The following is a 23,164-nucleotide window of genomic DNA, read 5'->3' as shown; positions in this document are numbered from 1 at the left end:
TCCTAAACATATATGTACCAAGTAGTGTAGCAACCAAATTCTTAGAGGAGAAGTTAAGGGAGTTACAAGAAGAAATAGCAAAACTATACTAGTGGGGGACTTCAACCTCCCCCTCTCCGAACTTGCTAAATCTAACCTCAGAATAAATAAGCAGGAAGTTAAGGGGGTGAATAGAATTCTGGAAAGGGTAGATATGATAGACCTCTGGAGAAAACTGAATGGGGATAGAAAGGAATATACCTTTTTCTCAACGGTACTTGGCACATACACAAAAACCGACCATGTTGTAGCACGTAAAACTCTCACAATCCAGTGCAGAAAGGCAGAAATAGTCAATGCATCCTTTTCAGCTCATAATGCAATAAAAATTATATATAATTTAGGGCCATGGAAAGATAGACCAAAAATTAATGGGAAACTAAACAATCTAATCCTAAACAATGAATAGGTCAAATAACAAATCATAGAAACAATCAATAACTTCATTCAAGAGAATGACAATAATGATACAACCTACCAAAATTTATAGGATGCAGCAAAAGTAGTTCTTAGGGGAAGTTTTATATCTCTGAATGCTTACATGAATAAAATAGAGAAAGAGGAGATCAATGAATTGGGTATGCAACTGAAAAAGCTAGAAAAAGAACATATTGAAAATGTCCAATAAAATACCAAATTAGAAATACTGAAAAGCAAAGGAAAGATTAATAAAATTGAAATTAAGAAAACTATTGAACTAATAAATAAAACTAAGAGCTGATTTTATGAAAAAACCAATAAAATTGATAAACCTTTGGTTAATTTGATTAGAAAAAAAGAAAGTGCCCAGAGTTGAGAGATGAGGTGTCTGGTTCAAGAAATAGCAAGGAGATCAATGTCCCTGCATGTCCAAGAGGAGAAGTAAGATGTAAAAAGAATGGAAAGGTGTGTATGTGAGGGAGAGAGCATTACTTCATACTTGATATACATAGGGTTACAAATGAATGAGGTAATTATGTGTTTGATTGCTTTGAAAAGGATGAACCAGTACACAAAGCAAAGCAATTGTCATGTACCATAATATACGTAACAAATATATGTATATGTGATATATATTTCACATATTTATATACACACATGTATGTGTGTGTGTATGTACCAGACTGAAGCTGTATTTTTCCACTCAAGATTTTCTACCATTGCAACAATACAAATCAGGGATAAAAGCATAACTGAGACATTGGCTGATTTTTTCAGTCTGCCTTAACAAACATAGTTGTTGAGACATCATGACAGACTGTAGGCTCAACCTTTGCCTTCTTCATGAACGATCTAATCCTACTTTGGATATAGGTTGTGCCCAGAAGAAATTTCAGAAAGTGTAATGTGAAGTTTGGGCATAGTCTCAGATTGTGGGAGAAAATTTCTTGTAAGAACGTTTCTATTCTACATTAGAAAAGTTACAAAAAGTATGATCATTTATATCCACTAGCACAACATGCTCATCCTTTGCAAAAAATTGAAAAGAGGCTATTAAAGCAAAGAAAACTTTAACTATTAAAATCAATCAAAAGTTTCTTGAGAAAATGTACTATTAAGGCCTTTAGTACTTTCTGATTCACTTGTAAATTACATATGTCCTAGAACAATTTAAAAATCTACTAGAAAGTACGTTACATCGATATTACTATCCTTAATGTCATCCTTAAGCATATAGATTACTGACATTTTTATGATATTTAAGTGTCCTTCACTTAAGAAGAGACAGTTGGGTGGAAGAGGTTGTTCAAAGCCATTTACATTTTCCACAAGTGCTTAGAATCCAATCCTCTTTCATTTGGGGCAGTTCATGAATCTAGATGTGCCTAGAATAATGTTCAGCAATTCAGAATCATGAGAGTATGTTTTTTTTTTTTTAGTGTCTAAAACTTAAAAATGAGTCAGATGATGTTCAAGATCTCAAAATTAGCAAGCAAAAATGTAGTACTCCAGCCGCAGCTCAGGCTTAGAGAATTAAACTGACACTCATGAAATTATATTCTTACAAAATGAGAAATCATTACAAACTGAAACTCTCAATCAGCCTCAGAGAAGCTTGGTAACATTATCCACTCAATAATCTTGGGTGTTTTAAATAAGTCCTATGGGCATTCAACTTGGGAACAGAGAAATGGTGGTGAGATCAATGAGATAGGATATGGGAGCACCCTTTTCCCTTTCAAGGTGGTTACTAATAGTCTTATGGCCAGTATTCAAAGTGAGAAGCTCTTTTTGTGCCCACCAAAAAATGAAAAAATCTGAAAGTAGGAAATAACCAGACAGTTATCCAAAATCATGAGTGGTCATTGTATTGATCATACTTCTAGATAACATTAATTTAATAATTGATACAAAGCACTTAGCACAGAGGTTGGCACAGAGTAGGGACTTCATTTTAAAAAGTCCTATTTCTTTCCTTCAAAGTTGTTCATTTTTACAGTCTTGTTATTGTATAATTTATTCTCTTGATTTTGCTTTCATTCTTTATCAGTTTATAAAAGTTCTTATTTTTGTATCATTAATGTTATTTTAAAAATGCATGGTTCTAGTCCTGTTTACTTTCTGCATTAGTTCACATTGTCTTTTCATGTCTTTTGAAATAGCTACCATTTATGTAAACACTAAGGCATTTTGCAAGTATCACATCTGATCCTAACAACAACCCTGATAGATGTTATTGTCATTCCCATTTCACAGTTGAGGAAATTGGGGCATACAGAGATGAAATAATCTGCCCAGGGTCACACAGTTGGGTAATGTCTGAGGAAGCATCTAAACTCTGGTCTTTTGGACTCCAAGTTCATCACTCTATCCTCCCCAGGTACCTAATCTTAAATCATCATCTATGTCCTCATTTCTGCAGTTTAATAAGCAAATCCTCAATTGATGGATGGCTTATTGGTTTCCAATTTTTTGCAACTTCAAAAAAAGCTTCTCTATATATTTGTGTGTACAAAGGACCTCTTTTCTCCTTAATCTATTTTCCAGATCAGTTATCTTTGCTTTGAAATACCTTATGCTTTCTTCTATTTTTTTTTCAGCTGCTTGGCTTTGTTTTAGTATTTCTTGTTGCCTCATGGAGTCATTGGATTCTTTTTAGTTCCTCCAAATTTTAAGGGATTTTGTTGCTTGGGGAAGGTGCTGCACCTCTTATGCCAAATTGTTAATACTCTGCCAGGCCTAGAGGCCTGAGGGCTACCCGAGTCTTCTTACCTCACCTCCCGAGGTCTTCGGTTGGCCAAACCGGATGCTCGTATGAGAGAAAGGATGTTCCAGAGTCGAACAAGGGTTGAGCTTTATTTCAGGGTCTAGTTACAAGTGCAGGGGAATTCTTCCTTAGGAGGGAGCGAAGAATCTCCCAAGGAGGCAAAGATCTTACAATAAGAGATTGGAAGTAGAAGTACAAGCGGGGAGAGAGGGGGAGGGGAGAGAGGAGAGAGGAAAAGCGGAGCCTTGTGTCCTGTCTGCTCCGAGCCCCTCCGCCCAAGAGAACTTTCAGGCTTTCCTGATCCTACTTAAGCTCTTCAGCAGCATAGTTTGCATCTGAATACCGTGCTGTTAGATAACAATAGTGTGCCCAGATCCGGGACAATCTCGAGGGTGGGGAGAGCTCTCTCCCATCACGTTTCTCACGGGAAGAGGCGGAAATACACGAGATAGCTCGGTTCACCTCGATTCCCAGTCGTTTCCTGGGGGGTCTCGTGAGAACTCTAAGATTTAGAAGTTCCCACCTTTACCCGCCCGAGACTGTCCACATGGAATTGAGCTTCCAACCCTAGCAATACTCTTTCCAATTCTTTCTTCCATAGCGATTGTTTCTTTTCCAATTTTTCCTTCAAGCACTGTCATTCTCTGTACTGAGAATATTTATAAAATTATTTTAACTCCTTTTAAAGTTCTTTATTTCATCTCTTCCAGGAATTCTAGATGAGTTTGGGTTTAAGCTGTGTCTTTGAAAGATTGCTTGTAGATACTTTGGAGTAATCTCTTCTTTTGCATTTGTGTTTTGAGCACCCTTGCCATCAAAATAGCTGATGACAGTGGAGTCTTATTTTGTCTGTTTGCTCATTCTTCCAGACTCCTGACTCCATTGAGACTGGGCTCTACCTCACTTCTGGAGGGAAGGAAGATCAGGTCTCATGGCTAGATTCCTGCAAGCTTTCATTGCTCCCAAGGTGGTCTGATCCAAGGCAAAGTTTGATTGCTGCCCCCTGGCCTAAGGTCTACAAGTTCCTGATCTAGGTTTGGGTTTACATAAGAGTAGACTTCTACTGGAATCTACCCTTATCTGCCATCTGGAAAGCTCATAGTGACAGAATTTTAGGTTTTCTTTTGGTTTGGAATTCTTGCCTTGGTTATTCTTCTGTAGGCTGGACTAGATGCTGGCAGTGAGACCCTGCTGCCTTGGACTCTGAGCCACCCCACCATAGCCTGTTTCTGAACTTTGTCCTTTCTCAGTACAGAGCCCAGGGCCTCCCTACTAGAACACCCCACCTGCCCCAGCCATGTGCAGGTCCCTCACTTTGCCCTGGATCTGTGACACATAAAGATGAAGCGAGGGTCTCAAAAACTTAAGTCAATAGAACATATATCATTCACAACAAATAGTCTTAAAAAAGGGGAAATCAGACTAAACATCTTAAATGTTTAGTTTCTTACATTAGTACCAAGAAAATTCCATGACCAGGAATAAAGATTAGATTTACTACTAAGAGAACTTTAGTAATGTTAAGAATTTAAACATAGAAGTCCTCAAGCATACTATGTTCTATAAATAATAACGTTATTATAATTATATATGATATAATAATAATTAGGAAAGGTCCATGAGGGTATAGAACATTTTTGGTTACACATTTCAGTTTTTTTCATAAGGGAATGATACCTTTTGGCTACACAAAAATCTGTTTAAGCTTTCCTGAGAATTTTAAAGGTCTTTGTGTTGGTTAAAGGGTGGGGAAAAAAAATCCTCCAATTTCTCCATTCAAACACATTTCTTCTCAAGTCCATGCTGTCAGGTGACAGACAGGCTACACAAGCCTTTCCCTTGGCCTTTTCAAGTTCTTAACAGTGTTTTTTCAAATGTCTCACCCTATGTTTTGTTCTCCACTCATTGTAGCTGTTTCCTAGCTGAGCTTTTCCAGAATATTTTCTGTACTATGTTTTAGGCATTGTTTTCTCTGTAGCCTCATTAATTCCCATGTAAATGCCATGTTGCACGGTATAAAGGAGAGACTTGGTTAAATGATGGAAACCAGGAGGTTTGTGTTTTTCTTACATGAAGTATTTTTTCTGTTTTGGAAAAGGTCATGACATTTCCAAGTACCTGCTTGCTTTGCATACCATTACACCTCTTAAAAAGTTACAAAATACACTGCATCTATTAGTGAAAATCTGCTTTCAGTGGAAGCAACTGGGTATATTCAATCAAAGGCCACACCATCCCCATGGGGTGCCTCAAAAATATAGAGAGATGATCTTTTTGAGTCTCATGTCAAATCTCCCAAAATCAGTAATCGAGGAGAAATTCATGACTAGTCTGTAATCTTTGTTTGCATTATACGTGTATGTGCATATAGGTGTATACATATATACATACATAAAATCTCTTTGGCTTATGCATATGCATTTATATACATATATATGCCCATGCACATATGGGAACCAAAGTTATAGATATAGAGAAGTCAGTAGTTATCTATGAGTGTGTGTATGTGAATATACTGCCCAGAGTGCCCCCCTCCCAAAGAAGGGGCTCCAGCTTTGGACTCACGTGAATCAGGTTCATGTGACTGATCAAGAGAAACTTGATCTCACAAGAGCTGAGGTTCTTCTCACGTCTCTGCTTTGTTATACTTCCCCCTCCTCCAAAATAGAAGTCCAGGGGAAAAACCCTCTAAAACAAGACTTAGGTATGACTCATGTCTAGAGTCTTATCTACAGAGATTAATGGGGCTCCTTCAAGAAAAGATACATCATGTACCATGGAGATATAAATAGCAATTTATTTCCTTAAACACAAATGATTCATAATCATTCCCTAACAAATGCATAAAAAGAAGCCATCACTGTCATTCCAATCTTTCCAAGATGTAAAGGTCCCCTGTGAGGTGCTGAGCAAATATTTCCCTTTCAAATCAGGTCTGTGCTATCTGAGCATTCCCAGAGTCTAATTCTTCTGGTTGCCCAGTTAGGGCCTTTCAAGCCTTTCAGGTTCAGGACTATCTTAGTCTCGGACATCTCCTCTGAGAAGTGATGTAATAGCAGGTGGCACTTCCTGGTGAGCTACTGACACTGATTCAGGAACCCAGGAAAAGAGGGAGGAAGGGAAAGAAGAAGGAAAGAAGAGAGAGAGGAAATAAAGAAGGAAGGATGATAAGAAAGAAGGAAATAAGTATTTGTTAAGTGCTTACTCTGTACCCAAGAATTTTACAACTATCTCATTTCATCCTCACAACAACCTTAGAAAATACCATTTTACAGACAAGGAAACTGAGGAAGACAGAGGTTAAGTGACTTGCCTAGAATCACTTAGGAATTCTTGAACTCACAAGCTAGCCACCAAGGTTGAACATATCCATTTCTCGAGCTCCATCTTTGTAGCCTATGCTTGGGGAAAAGAAATCCAAAGCAAAGAGACAACCAGAGACTTGAGACCCAATCTCAGGTTCACTTAGATAAACTCATGCTCTCCTTGGCATGTACTTGTAATTGTCTTTGCTGCTAGAATGAGGTACTTGCTAGAAGTTCAAGGGAAAGTGAGCAGAGTCCCACAGTGATACACTCAAATGAGATAGGGGTAGAGCCTTCTAGAAGGATAACTCTTCTTGACTCAAACACCCATCATCTTCAGCAGAATCCTCTAGTCAAGAGTCAATCAGGAGCCTCTGGGTCACCAATATACTTTAATAGGAAGTGAGAACAAATATATCCCACAGAAAGGGGTCAGAGTACATGCCCTGCTCCAGGCTAAAAGAATAGGTGGTTTTTCTAATCACTACGACTACTGCACATGTATATAAGTTACATATATATGTATGTTTGTTATATAATTATTGTATAATGCATATAATTATTATATAATCCATGCATTAATTAATAATAAGCAAATATATGTTTACACACATGTATATATATATATATATATATATATACATGCATGTGTGTGAAGGCACACTCAACTGAAATGGGTCTCTAATTTCATTAATTTGGGAGTTCCCTCCAGCAGTACAAATCACAACTGACCTTTTTCTGTCCATCCTTTACTCTTATGTGTGGCTCTCATACATGTTGGAGACTTACCTGGTTTCTCCTGACACTGCAAACCCATAGTCACTTCACAATCTGATTCATTCCGCATTAGCCATGTCTAGGTTTACGATATTTTAATAGCCTTTCTATACTAAGGATCAATTATAAGGCTGTGACAAAGACCTCTCAAAAGAGGAGGAATAATAATGTTTTATGTTGCTCTTTAAGATCTGCTAAGTACTTCATGTACATTATCCCATCTGATCCTCACAGCAACCTTGTGAGGTAGATATGACAGGTATCATTATTCTATTGTAATCTGAGCCCACCGGTATGGAACTCTCCTTTTGGTGAAGATCAAAGCCTTATAGCTATGGGAGGGAGTGGGGCAAAGCTGATGAGAGTGGCAGAGAGGAGAACTCTTCTGGTGCTGCTGTCACTGGGCATTTCTGGCTTCCAGCTTTGAGAGAGAAGATGGATACCAAAGCCATTTAAGGTTACTAGAGGAAAAGACCCTGGGATGAAGGTGACATGAGAGCAGTTGATAGTCTCCATCATGTCCCTGTCCCCAGCTTGCTACATGGGAGACTTTGGGGAACTTCCCCTTAGGTGAGATCTGGGACTCTCTCTTGTTTGAGCTGAGGTACCTCATTCCCAATGGGAGAGCTCCTTCACGGTATTGTCTGGTATACATTCCCTTATGTACGCTTTCTCTTCTTTCTGTTTTTGCTAATGATTTGAGTAAATGGGTTCTTCTCTGTGTTCACTGTGGAACTGGCATTTGGTGAGGAGAGTCAATCCTTGGACATAAAGCTTGGAGTCCTCCTTCCCCCAATGATGAAAAAGCAATGAGAAGTTAGCTTGAGCCTGAAAACCACATCCCCTGGACAAATCATATGTAAGGGGGCAGATAGGTATAATTCTAGTGGAGTACCCTCTGTCTCTGAAGACAGCAGCATGGTCAAGCTTCTGGCCCCCACCTCCTGCTTCCTCTCCTGGAAGGAATTGGTCTCCTTCAGAGAAGCATAGGGAAGAGGCCAGAGATGTTTATTCTGCCTCTCTTCAAGCCACACATCACCCCCATGCTATTTGTGGGGGACAGACCCTATTACTCCATTTTACAGATTAAGAAACTGAGCTCAGAGAGGTTGGAACTAGCCCCCAGATCCACCACTAACAAGTGGTGGTCTGAGTCCAGGTCAGTCTGACTCCAAGTCCACTACTGATTCACCTTGCTTTGCTGTTGCTCAAACTACGTCAGTATGAACTATCTGTTTCTACCTCAGTTCAAGAAAACCAAGATTTCTCTCTCTTCTTTTTCTTTTCCTTTTTTTCAGGCCTTCTTTCAAATATTGGTACTAAAACATGGTGACCCCAAAGTTTTTTTTTTTATTTTGTAATGTTTAACAATCACTGCCATACAATTGCGATTTTATCCCTCCCCACCTACTCCCCACTACCCCCCTCCCTCCCCACGACTGCATACAATTCTGTATAGATTCTACATATACTTTCCTATTGAGTATATTTTCACTATAGTCATGCTATGTAGTCAGACTAAGATAAATGAAAGAAATCGTATAACAAATCAGAACATGATACACAAACACATACACATACACAAACATGATCTGCTACAATATGTGAGTGACTTCCATATTTCTCTCTCTGAGTGTGGCAGGCATTTTGCCTTGAGATCCTCCATTGGGATTTTTTTTTTTTTTTTTGGTAAGAAGTTCTTGTGTTATTACAAAAATCTAAGTCTACCAGAAAAAACTCTCACACACTGTGGTTGTTGCTGTGCATAAAGTTCTCCTGGTTCTGCTCCTTTCACTCAGCATCAGGTCATATAAGTCCTTCCAGGCCTCTCTGAAGTCTTCTTGTTCATCATTTCTTATGGCACAATAGTACTCCATTACATTCATATACCATAATTTATTCAGCCATTCCCCAATTGATGGACATCCCCTTGACTTCCAGTTTTTGGCAACTACATAGAGTGCTGCTATAAATATTTTTGTACATGTGGGACCCTTTCCCATTTTTATGATCTCTTGACCCCAAAGTTTTTAAAGCTTAAAACTGTACCAAAGCCTTGGGGACACCCTGTATATTTTTTTGTCACGACTTTTTACATTATTAATAATTGTTAGGCTCACAAAGTAGCCAAGTATTCTTGAGATGTGTGAAAAGACAAATGGAGATACTTTCTTATCTGCTTTTTATTCATTTTCATGATCTTTACAGCTCCTGTTGATAATTCCTTTTGAGTTGTAATTAAATAGAATTATCTCTCCAATCTGACTCTGCAGACCCCACAGTGTCACTGTTGTAAATAGACTTGAACATGCTTGCAAAATACCATGTGGGGAGGAAATGCTCACAGGAAGGAAACAGGAAACTGACATGTTCTGAGGGGAAAGGAGAAATAGGACATTTCAATTAATACAATTTAGCTTGTTGTAGATTGATTTGTATAAAGGAAGTTCAAACATATTAAATTAATTAGCAGTTATTGAAGCAATTTATTTTGTCTACAAACAAAATAATCATATTTGTGAAGACCATGCATTTGATGAAAATATGCTTTCATTATGCTTTTCCAGAATACTTTAATTATTTAAAAGTTGCTCTCCATGGTCACTCTTTGCTGAATTCCAAAATCCATTTTTTCTTTTTTGTTTGAATAGAATGATTAAGAATCTGAAGGGGCTTTAGAGATCACCTAGTCCAACCCTCTCACTTTACAAATGAGGCTCAGAGATGTGAAGTGACTTGCTCATACAGGAAATAGGAGCCTTGGGATTAGAACACAAGTCCTATCACTCCCATGTCCAGAATTCTTTCTACTATGCCAAAATGCTGTTTATGTCTGTTGGGAAAGAAAGAAAGGTAGGAAGAAAGGAAGGAAGGAGGAAGAAAGAAAGAAAGGAAGGAAGGAAGAAAGAAAGAAAGAAAGAAGGGAGGGAGGAAGAAAGAAGGGAGAGAGGAAGAAATGAAGGAAAGAAAAATAGAGAAAGTGAGAGAAAAAGGAGGAAAGAAAGGAAAAAATAGAGAGAAGGAAGGAAGGAAGGAAAGAAGGAAGGAGGAAAACTGAGATGCTTTGTCGAGAAAGGGAATATACCAAGCCTACCAATATAACTTGAACTCCTCCCCATGAATGTGGATTCACACCAGAAATCTGGGAGGCGATTTTAACTAGTGTTCACACTAGGTCAATACTGCAATAGTATATCAGTCTTCCTGTTTGATATGGCTATGTATGTAACTTTTGTGCTTTTAATTCTTTGGTGTGTTTTTTAAATTTTTAAAAAATATTTTATTATGAAATTAACAAATATCAACAGCTGGGAGCATTTCAACATACAAAGAATAGAAAAACAGGATTGTATATGAAATTTGGAACTTTCATTGTATATAGCTGGTCTTTTTAGAGTATCCATTAAATGTGACAGAATATGAATAGTAAATGCCCTGCTTGTTCCTTTTGAAATTTCCCTTTTTAAAAAGTTTTATTGATGGTGTGTAATTTTTAGATTTTTTTGCTATTTTTATTGCTGTTTTAAAATTAAACTTAGTCATTTTAAACACCAAAGTTGAAACAACAGTGACATACTACTAGTCTGATGACTCCTTTTACAGAATTAACTCTGAAAAGTAACCGATTTTACCCCCTGAAACTCACATTTTTTTTTCTGTTTTGATGTTTATATCTATTTGAGAGATCCCTTTATATCTACTCTGTTCTGTTTATGATTTAAAATGGTCTTTGGCCAAAAAGAATTGTTTTAAAAATTCTGAATAGTAGTTAAGAATTCCAGACAATCATGAAAAAATAGCATTTGTTTTCTATCTACTTCAGAGATTTGTCTCTTTCCTAATTATCCTTTGTCTTCATATCCCACATTAAAAATTGAATGAAAACAATTCTAACAGGAATGAGAAATTATGCTATTTACTGTGCAGAAACAGTAAAAAAAAACCAACCAGATTTTATTTACTCTCTCTTCCCTTGCTTTTCCCTTATTTAAAAACACATCAAACATTTTATAGATATCACTGAATTTTTAGTCTCTGTGTTTCCTGTGTCTGTGTCAACTTTATCTACAAGGTATGATTCATGAACTTTTAAATAAAAATCTAATAAGATATTTATTATTGTGCTAACACTTTAATTCAAGTTTAAAGAACAAAGAAAAATGTGCCTTTGAGAATTTGGTTTATTTTACTTTATTCTTTGCTTAATAATTTTATTAGAGATAAGACTAATATCAGCATTTTAGCTCTTTATTTCTTTTCATTGTTCTTTATTCATCCTCTTTTTCAAAACTTTTAAAATTTTATTTATTCTTAACATTTATTTCTTTTTAAAATTGGAGTTCCAAATTTTCTCCCACTTCCTCCTTTTCCTCCTCCACCCACTGAGCAAGCAATATGATATCAATTATGCATGTGAAATCATGCAAAATGTTTCTATATTATTTAGCTCCTCATTTCACAACCTCATTTTCAAATACCTCTCATGTTAAATGCAACTGTATTAGCATCAAGGAAAATAAATCAAATAAATGGCAAATGTAGTGTTATAGCTTAGATAACAGGGTGATTCTTTAACTACTTGGATAATATCAACCAAAAGAAAATGTCACATTGGCACAAAAAGTAATTCATTATTTGATTTTTAACTTTGATGTTATAATGGCATATTTGGGGGGATTTTAGTTATTTTACAGCTACATGTTTATCTTGGGGACATTTCATGAGTAAGAAAAGAAAGGAGGAAGGGGTATGGATGAAGAGATCAGATTCTTCAAAGTTATAGTATTTACACTAGGACAATATCGTCCATGGCACATCAGTCTTCCTGTGTGATGTGGGTTCATTTTATGTTTTTTTCTATATTTTATTTTTAAAGCCTCTTTTTATTATGAAATTAACCATCATCAATAGATAGGAACATTTCAAGGTATTCCTGACACCATCAGAAGTGACTCAGCCTCCTGACCTGACAATAGACCTCAGGACAGAATGGAACTCCTGAAAGCATGAAAGAATCAATGGCTCCCAGACCTTCCCCAGGTTCAGCTCAAATCTTTTACATGGTATAAAGGTTTATCCCACAGCTTGTAGGGCATCGACTTGTCCTCCAGCAAGATATGACAAAGAGCAAACTATCCTACCCCATTATCTTTTTAAAAATGAAACATATATTGCTTGTGTAACCTTATGTATCAGTAAGCACTTCAACATGCACAGGGGGGTCTACTACAACTGGTTCTTAGATCTACATTCATAAAAGGAAAGCAACTTGCAAGGGGTTAACAATCACTTTAATCAAGCACAGGTATCAGAAAATCAAAATCAAAATTTCAGAAAAAATACAGAGAAATCTAAAGTCAACAGATATGCTTCCAAAATGTCTGAGCATTGCATACGTACACATGTCTGACCATTACATAGATACACAGTTACCAGAGAGGGAAAAATTAACTTCTGGGTGTTAATTGGGGGCCCCTTAATGGCTTCCCAGAGCCTCTCTGGCCAAAGAAACACTTCCAGTCAGTAAGCCCCGAAGTAAAACCTCACCCTCAGAGTATTTATTTATACACTTTATAGAGTCAGAGGGCATAACCCTCTGATCCAGTGCCTTAATAAAAAAAACAAAAGGTACTTAGGACCCTTCTACAAAACAACTCCCCTAATCAAGCTTCCCTCAATGGGTGGGGAAGATCTTTCTTTAATAACATTATTCAATCACAGGCACTTTTAGTAAAACAAAACAACAAAAGATCCTAATTTGATTGCCATTACACTTTAGAAAAAATCATATCTGGGTCTCAGTTTTCTCATTTTTGCAATAAGGAGATTAATAGAGATGACTGTCCAGGTTTTCATTTTGACCCTTCCTATAATTTGTAGCTGTTTTTTTTTTCTACCTGCACTTTCATTTATTTCTCATTAAGTGGTGCCAGACACTAATCTCAGGCAGAGTCAAAGACCAATCTTCTTCTACCACTGGATACCAAAGGCAAAGATCTCCATAGTTTTTCCCATCTTGGGGTCAAAGGTTCATGGTTCTAGAACTGGTAAAGATCTAGGGTCATCTAGTCCAACCTGTTATTTTATAGATGAGAATGCTGAGGCCTAATGAGGTCATGGACTTTCCTAAAGTCACATAGGCAAGTGTCAGATGATTGGAACTTGGGGACTGCGATCAAATTCAGTGGAATTTCCACTGAACCACCTTCCGCCTCCAATATCCTGCCACCTTCATTTCTATTCTCATTGCTGCTTTGCTAGTTCAAGCCATAAGAACTTCATGGCTAAATTAATTTAATCCTACTTCTAATCCCTTCCCCCTCAAATCCAAAGGCAAACCTCTATCAGACTGATAATCCTAAAACACACTTTTATCATGTCACTTCACTGCTCACAGTTTTTCAACAGTTCCCAGTGTCTACAAGTCCAAACATCTTACCTTGGCATTCAAACTTTCTACAATATGACTCTCACATATTTTTTCCCATCTTCAATAATATATCCTACATAAACTCTCTGCACCAGCCAAACTGGTCTGCTCACTTTCTCTTTAGAGTATACTGTTCTTTAATGGTTCTTTACCTTTGGTTTTATGGTTTCTGTGCCCATAATATGTTAGGCATATGCCTTCATCTCCCTGAGCATGTTTCCAAATTAGTAGGGATTTGACTTGCTCTTTTAGATTCCATCTGTCTCTAACAATCTATGCAAATTCCCAGTTCTATTCATTGAAATTTTCCTTTTCTTTCAAGATGCAATTCATATCCAATATCCTCCATAAACAATCCAGACAGAAATGGTGACTACATTGTCTTATCGTACATTTCCTCATATTATACTTGTTTGTTTTATCTCTTCCAGTCAGTTGTATGACCTTGGTGAAAAGGACTCGTGTCTCATATGTCTTTATCCTTTTATGGTCTTTCACATAGTAGGTACTCAAAAATGTCTCTTTACTGATTATATTTGGTAAAGAATATTATAATATGGATGAGAAAAGAACATAGTTTTTTTTTCTTCAAACATAGCAGAACCATAGTCAGTAGTTATGACCCAATGGAAAGCTGGAAGATTCAGCACTAAGGTAATGGACAGCACCAAGCCAACTTTAGCTGAATGGGCATTTCAGCTTTCTCTGTGAGCTGATGATGTTGGTGAAGGGATTCCTGAGGATGCGGAAGTACTGCTGTCAGGGTCAGAAGTTTTAACTAGGTTGACACACTTTTGTGACTTTTGATAGCCTGGATTGTTTGCAAAGCTGGAGGAAAATGCAGGTTGATGGATTCTGAAGGGGAAATAGTTATGCTGGAATAGCTGCTGATAGGTGTCCACTATCTGGACTATAAAAGGAATCATCAAGATGTCTTCCTGAATCTAATCAGTGAGAAAGGCATGGATGGGAAATTTATCCCTGGGTTAGTCATCAGAATGTGGAACGTTTTTTGAATTGAATGGATGCAGAGTACAAAAATAGCATATTAGTGGAGAGACTGAAAGATAGGATGAGTTGGTGGTAATAAAGAGCCTGTGATTTGAGAGTGAAATCTGTGACTGTGTGAATGCTGAGATGATGTTAGTCACTATAAGGAGTCCTGGGAATGCTTAAGTATTGATTCCCTGGAAGTTTGTGGATGTATTAGAGTGTGGATCCCTATAGTTTGTGAAGGATTGTGTGGAGGTCGATTCCTGAAGGACTAGATTTTCCCCTAGAATGAACCATGACTTCTCTAAACATAGAAAAAGTCAATACTGAATGGAAGTGAATGCTGGTATGTTCTATTTCTGCTTGGATACTTAAAATTGTGTGCATCTCTGATCCCAGTGCCCTCCAATGAAGTGATTCTGGTATTTGATGAGTGAGTAGGAGAAATTTCTCTCAGATATTATACATGAATGTTTCAGTTCTGAGTCTCCATTAAGTTTTACATGAGAAAATGGATCACGCAAGAAGGTACAAGCAGACCTGGGCCCTGGAGGTCTACTGAGATTCAGTTTGAAAATGAGTGGGTCACTCTTTTTCTTAAGAAAGATATCTTTTTATTTCTGTTTATGAGGAGAAACTTCTCTGACACGCATATGTTTTTTGTGTTTTTTCTCCAGCATACCATCCAACAGGGAAGCATTCAGGAAGAATGGGGGAAGGCAGGTATGAATATGGGTGTGTGGGTGTATCCCTAGGTATCTAGAATCTTGTAGCAATATTTGGTATGGTCACTATGAAGCAAGTGGTTCAGTGTTCTAGCAAGGACTGAATTTATAACAAGACTTCTTTGGAAAACAGCTTCAGTTGCATTTATATTATGGTACTTATTCTGAGAACCTGCCCCATTACCCCAAGGGCATTTTTTTGAGTACTTAGATATAACATGTTACATAATTCAAACCCAGATATTTTGAATTAGTGACATTTTATTTTTCTTATTGAATTTAACTTTCAATTTACACATACTAAGAGCTTACAAAATCATAGCATACACTGACAAAATCTAGCCAACCACCCCAATGTGAACTAAACCCATGTATAAGAAACCCACCTTTAATAACAAAATTAACTAATGAAACATGAGCCTTTAAAAAACTCTTCAAATTTTCCACCTGCTCAACAGAGCTTTTTTAAATTTAATTTTACAATGTGATTTTTACAATTATTTTCCCTTTTCTGATCACATTAAATAAAAAAATTAACAATATTCCATTTCTGACTCAGTAAGTTAAATTAATGATGATTACAAGAAATGAGACATATAAAATATGGAGGTTAAGCAGCCACAGATCCAAAATGGGGAGAATAAGATTTATGGTGCAAGACCAAATCCACTTCTTTACAAGAACACCAACTTCTTAAAAATGTTATATAATTATATTTTTGTATCTTTTCTGTGAAGAATACTTTGAAAAATGACTATCCTATGACTCAAGAATTCCTTCAGTAAATTTGGTTGATAAAACATTAAGCGAATGGCATAATCTTATTTTTCAAATTCAATTCAGCAGACATTGACTAAACACAGACTATGTGCAAGGCCCTGCGACATGTGTTAAAGATATACTCCCCTGGATCTGCTATCTCATCCATGTGGTGATCATGAATGATCACCTACCCATCCTGTTCTCCCATCACTTTACCACAGGCGTCAATTCAACTTTAAGGAGCCCTTCCTCATGTCCTTTCATCATTACAAAGGCACAAATGGAACATGCAGGCTGTTCATTAGTTATCCTTTGATTATATTGTATGACTGTCCTATCTTTTTCAATCATCTATTTCTCTCATATTCTTTACATTACTTCTCTTTCATAATTCCTAGTTGGTAAACTGTTTGAGTCTATTTTCACATGTCTCTTCATGGCCCAGGAAAACAGTGCCAAGGAGAAGGTAGTATACCCAGGTTTATGTATACCCCTACAACATCATGAGAACATTGGTGTTAAAAAAGATTAGCCTTCACTTCAGGGGGAAACTTGCAACTGAAAGAACTTTGCCATTTTCCAAAGGCAATCCAGTCTGCTAACATCTTCCTGTTTAGTTCCGGGTCTAGCTCATAATCTGTTTGCAGTGATTGTCCATTAAACATACGTATGTAAGTGTATGCATATATGTATATAATAGATTATATATATAATGTGTAGATTACCTTTATAATCATCCAATTGCTTATCAGTATTATCATTAGACATTCTTCATACATATAGTTTTCCATATGGCTAATTAGGCAAAATCCTGTTGAATTATTTTGGATTTCATTTATAAAGTTCTTTAATACCCTGAGGGCTCAGTGTCATAATCTCAATATCACTCTTGAACAGAAATATGTGGAGCACACTATCTATAGAGAATCCCTCTTTGATTTGGACTCTGAGCTGGATCTCCTCCACCCTAGTACTCAGACCACTGTTGGAGGGCCTACATCTCCCTGTGTTAGACTTCACTTAATAGCCATGATCAGAAAATAATCCAATTAAATTATTCCCATTCTTAAATCTTTCAAGAAATTGTGTAAAATTTTATGTATCTATGAGAGGCATCTTGTCGGAGGAGAACCTTTAAGGCAATGTTTTACTCTACCAAATCAAATGCTTTTTAAAAATAGTCAAACAATAAACCCAGTGAGCTTTTGTATTCTCTACATCTATCAATCTATTGTGTGATGGTAAAAAAAAAAAAAAAAAGCAATCTATTGTGGAATATCGCCCATAAAACCTGCCTGTTCTCTTTTAGCACTATCACCTAGGACATGCTCAGTGAGTACAAAATATTTTCATAAATATTTTCTATAGATGAAAAACTGAGCATATGAGTATGGATAGTTATCAAAGTTCTTTAATAGTTGTTTAAAGTCATCTTTTTGGGGGGGTAATCAGGGCCAAAATTTTTGTTGACATCATTGGTAGCTTTCCCTTCTTTGAGAATTTGAGTTTTGAAGTTTGAGTTTGAGAATCTGTACCCTGACACCAACAAAAATTTGTCATATCTAGCATGAACCTCCTCAGCATATATGGTTGATCCTCAGTATTCATGTGTTTAATTTTTATGCCTTCAAGCACTGATGTGATTCTGTAAATAACCTCATTTTTACCTTTGCATTGGCAACCAGGCACATTTGTGACTGTGCACAGTAGAGAAAATAAAATAGGCATGATGCATGCAAGTTTGTGGAGCTGCTGACAAATGAGGGGTTAAGATGCAATAAATGGCTCTGGAAGGTCTTCAGAACAGCAAAGATTATGACAGTGAACAAATTCCCAAGATTGTGCCACCCACAGTTTCCAAGCTTGAAGTGTTACTTGGCATAATCAACCAGCTGGCTAGACAAATTGGGACTGTTGATCCCAGCATTGATGGCAGCCTCAAGGTTAAATGTCAGCTCACTTCTGCTATACTCCCATACTCTGAGGACACAGAAGATAGATTGGTCCCAATAATTATTTGCTCCAGTTTGGCCCTTAGCTTGCTTTCATGGGCAAGCAGTCTGTGCTCTCATTTCCAGAGGTCAGTATTCCAAACAGCTTGAACCACCTTAACCAAAGCATCACCCCTTACTGATAAATTAATATCTTGCCAATGTTAGGGAGAAAGAGGCTTATTCAAGCAAAGTGTTACAAAGTGACAACCAAAACTGGCCCTAAGCAAAACCATAAACACAGTCTGCATCTTCGGTGTCCTTTTCTGTCATTTCACTACCATACTCTCAGGGCAGCTAGGCGGCACAGTGGATAGAATGCTTGGCCCAGGGTCAGGAAGACATCTTTCTGAGTTAAAATCTGGCCTCAGATACTTACTAGCTGTGTGACTCTAGGTAAGTCACTTAACCCTGTTTGCCTCAGTTTCCTCATCTGTAAAATAAGCTGGCAAAGAAAATGGCAAGCCACTTCAGCACCTTTGCAAAAAAACCCCTAAATGGGATCATGTAGAGAAGGACACAACTGAAAAACAATTCAACAATTCTGGAATACCCAGTCCTTTTGTCTTAAATTCAGAACATGGTGATATTGGAGCAAGTGCTAACCTGTAAACCTACTGCTTACCTTCTTGGGGTGTAAGTGTAGTTGACTGGAAAAGCATTGACTCTAAAGCCAGAAACCTTAGGTTCAAATCCTACTGCAACCATTTACTAGGTCTAGGACCTTGGGTAAGTCACTTTTTCTCCTGTTTCCTCAAATGTAAAATTAGAAACTGGAGTGGGTGATCTCTAAGGTCCCTTCTGGCTCTAGTTCTATGTTGTTTCCCTCCCAAAATCTTGATGATATAAATGTAGCTAGGGCAACTCATATCTCAAATGCTGCTAATGTCATCTAGTGGTGTTACTATATTATTCTCTTCTTAATCACATCACCTCTCCTTTGCATCCCTATACTGGTCCTGTGGTAGATTCTTCTACTGGTCTTGTGGTCATTGAATTTTTTCCTCTACTAGCTATTGAGATTAATCTCTCTTGAGCACTGTGGGATAGTGTATTTGGAGTTTGGAAGACTTGGTTTCAAATCCCCTATTGGACCATCTTAGCCATGTGACACTGGGAAAATCATTTCCCTTCTTTGTACTCTTAACTCCTTACTCATTGGATTACTTGGCTTCAGAGGTCTCCTCTAGCTCTAAATCTATAGTACTACATAATGTGATGACCTGTTGGATCTCTCAGCTCCTATGTAACCAGACATGTGACTTGATAGAGTAGGTTGAAATCTCTTTAGCCATTGATGAAGGTATGAGCCACCATAAACTCGTTGTTGTTGCTGCTACTCCTACTTCTCCTCCTCCTCCTTCTTCTTTTTCTTCTTCTTCTTCATGTTCTTCTTCTTCTCCTTCTGCCATGTACAGCTCTTCATGACCCAATTTGGGATTTTCCAGGCAAAGATACTAGAGTGGTTTGCCATTTCCTTCTCCAGCTCATTTTACAGATGAAGAAACTGACGCAAACAAGGTGAAGTTAGTTGACTATGGGAACAAGGCTAGTAAATGTCTGAGACCAAATTTGAACTCAGGTCTTCCTAACTTCTAACTTAGCACTCTATCCACTGCCACTTAGATTAGGGCCACCAAACAAAAGGTAGACCAGGTACCTCCAAGCTCAGATTCAATCTGTTTTTTGGATTTTCTCTTTCTGGTGCTGAGATCAATCATCCCAGACAACTCTCAGAGTTAGACATTCCTTGTAATTCCCATTTAACCTCTTAGAGAACCAAAACCCAGTTCCAGTGAACTTCCCAGAGAAATTCCATAGGAGCAGCATGTCTGGACAAAACCTACTTTTCTCCCAAGATCCTTTGCAGGGTGGTATGTAAATCAATAAGAGCAAGAAGACAGAGCAAAATCATTATCTTCCATTCTCCTAGCTTCTTTCCTACTTGTATTCTGTATGTCTATCAACAACAACAAATCAAAAGCAAAAACAAAACCAACCTTTATTTTGTGCTATGCTATTACAAATGAAAATGAAAGAAAAGGCATTTACCAAGTACTGACTATGTTGAAAGCACTCTGCTACATACTTGGAATAAAAAAAAGACAAGTGAAAAAACCCTCCTTTCAAGGAGTTCACATTATAATGGAGGAGGTTTAAGATGAGATTTAAGTTACATGAGATTTAAGTTACAAGTCAGAAAGAACTGAGCTACCATTGCAATATGGGATGCAAAAAAACCCTCTCATTTCTTCTTTTCGTCTTCAAAGTAATTCTAGAATGAAACTAACCATAGTCTTCCACATCTCTTTCTCCGAAGAAAAGGCAGCTCAGTAATATAGTCTTAGATATGAATGAAAAAGAAATCAGACTTGGGAAATATGTATTTGTATTATTTTTTAATGCCCTCTACAACCTGGCCCCAATGTATCATTTTAACCTCACTATGTCATACTCCCCTACCTACATTTTCTGGTCCACTCAAAATGGACCAGATGGCACTCCCTTCTATCATCTCCATGCCTTTACATTGGTCATTCTCTATGCATGGAAGGTACTTTTTACCTTTGCTTCCCAGAATCCCTCAGTTCCTTTGAGTCAAAGCTCTAATACCACTTTCTTTTTTTCTTAACAGTATTTTATTTTTTCCAATTACATGTAAAGATAGTTTTCAACATTCACTTTTGTAAAATTTTGAGTTCTAAATTTTTCTCTCTTTTCCCCTTCCCTCCTCCCTTCCCAAGATAGCAAACAATCTGATATAGGTTATACATGCACAGTCATGTTAAACATAATTCCACATTAATCATGGTGTGAAAGAAAAATCAGAACAAAAGGGAAAAACCATAAGAAAGAAAAAAGAAAAAAGTGAAAATAGTATGCTTCAATTTGCATTCAGAGTGTTCTTTCTCTAGATGTGGATAGCATTTTCCATCATGACTTTTTTGGAATTGTCTTGAATCATTGTATTGCTGAGAAGAGCTAAGTCTCTCGTAGTTAATCATCATACAGTGTTGCTATTGTTGTATACAATGTTCTCCTGGTTCTGCTCACTTCACTCAGCATCAGTTCATCTAAGTCTTTCCAGGTTTTTCTGAAGTCCTCCTGCTTATCAATAGTATTCCATTACCTTCATATACCACAACTTGTTCAACCATTCCTCAATTGATGGGCATCCCCACAATTTCCAATTCTTTACCATCACAAAAAGAGCTGCTATAAATATTTTTGTACATGTGGGTCCTTTCTCCTTTTTTATGATCTCTTTGGATTACAGACCTACTAGTAGTATTGCTGGATTAAAGGGTACACACAGTTTTACAGCCCTTTGGACATAGTTCCAAATTGCTCTCCAGAATGGTTGGATCAGTTCACAACCCTGCCAACAATGCAGCAGAGTTCTAATTTTCTCACATCTTCTCCAACATTTATCATTTTCCTTTTCTGTCATATTAGCCAATTCTGGTGGTAAATTGCTGCACTGTTTTTGCTAATATTTCATTTAAATTTTTGCATTAATATTCATATTCAATTAATACACTAATTTGTCTATAATTTTCTTTCTCTGTTTTGGTGTTTTCTGGTTTTGGCATCAGAACCACTTTGTGTCATAAAAGGAATGTGGTAGGACTTCACCTATTTTTTCAAATAGTTTATATAGTATCAGAATTCATTGTTCTTTAAATGTCTAGCACAACTTTTCACACAAAGTTTTTCCTAATCCCACCCCCTTCAAACTGCTACAGTCCTCCTTCCTTATCTTGAGTTTGTTTTTGTATTTAATCTCTCTATATATTTATATGTAAAATACACATTCATACAATACATATATATGTATACACACATACATATATATACATATTACATGTAGTACCCAATATTAAAGGTAAACTCCTTGAGAACTTGTATTGTCCAATTTTTTGTTTGTTTTTGTATCTACAGTACCTATGGCACTATAAATCTGATCAGTTCATTAATTACCTAATATGGGATTTTCAGTCTTTTTTCTTCTAGTCTTTTTCTTCACTTCCCACTAACTGCTCTCCTTGGTTTTGATTCATTTCCCTTTGCCAGGTACTCATGCTCTCCCCTCCCCAATTCTTCCTTTTCTGTATCATCTTCCCCCATTAAATTATGAACTTAAGGGCAGGGATTATTTTTCCTTTTTTATTTGCATCCCCAGCTCTTAGCATAATGCCTGGTGCATATTAAGTGATACATGTATATATGTATATATGTGTACATGTACATACACACACACAGACTGACTCTTTCTGAACCATAGGCATGACCAACTGCTAAGAATTCTTCTTTAATCTAAATTGAATTCAAATACTCATAAGAGTATAAACCCACAGTTTGTTACCACAAACTCAAGGTCCCATGATAGTCTTTTATGTCCTCTACAAGAAACAGAGTAGTCCCAGCCTGATTTTACTTCAAAACCCGAGCCTGAAGTCCTTGATAATATTTATCACTAAATTAACATTGTTTTACTATCAGTAGAACCAATCATATAAAATATAAGACACAACTGAAGTCTCTTTATCCTAGGATTCTACACAGAGTTTCCAGTGACAGAAAGTCTGTCTGACACAAATTCACTTTCCCAAGTGCCACCTGGAGTAGTCCAGTCTTGCTCAGATACTCTTCCCTAAGATTTCTAGAATCCTAAAATTCTAGAATTTTGAAGTTACAAGGGATCTCAAAGGCTATCTAATAGAAGCCCACCTCTGAAGAATGAGTATTTTTTCTTTCTTCTATTTTTTTTTGGGGGGGGGAAGCAATTTGGGTTAAGTGATTTGCCCAAGGCCACACAGCTAGTATGTGCCAAGTATATGAGGCCTTATTTGAACTCAGGTCCTCGTGACTCTATGCACGGTACTCTGTCCGCTGCACCACCAGCCCTGTGACTGCTTTTTCTTTAGTCCCATCACTTTCTCTTTAGTGCCCAA

Source organism: Notamacropus eugenii, chromosome 6 (genome assembly GCF_028372415.1).
Source record: "Notamacropus eugenii isolate mMacEug1 chromosome 6, mMacEug1.pri_v2, whole genome shotgun sequence".
In the NCBI taxonomy this organism is placed as follows: domain Eukaryota; kingdom Metazoa; phylum Chordata; class Mammalia; order Diprotodontia; family Macropodidae; genus Notamacropus; species Notamacropus eugenii.
This window is presented reverse-complemented; position numbering follows the sequence as displayed.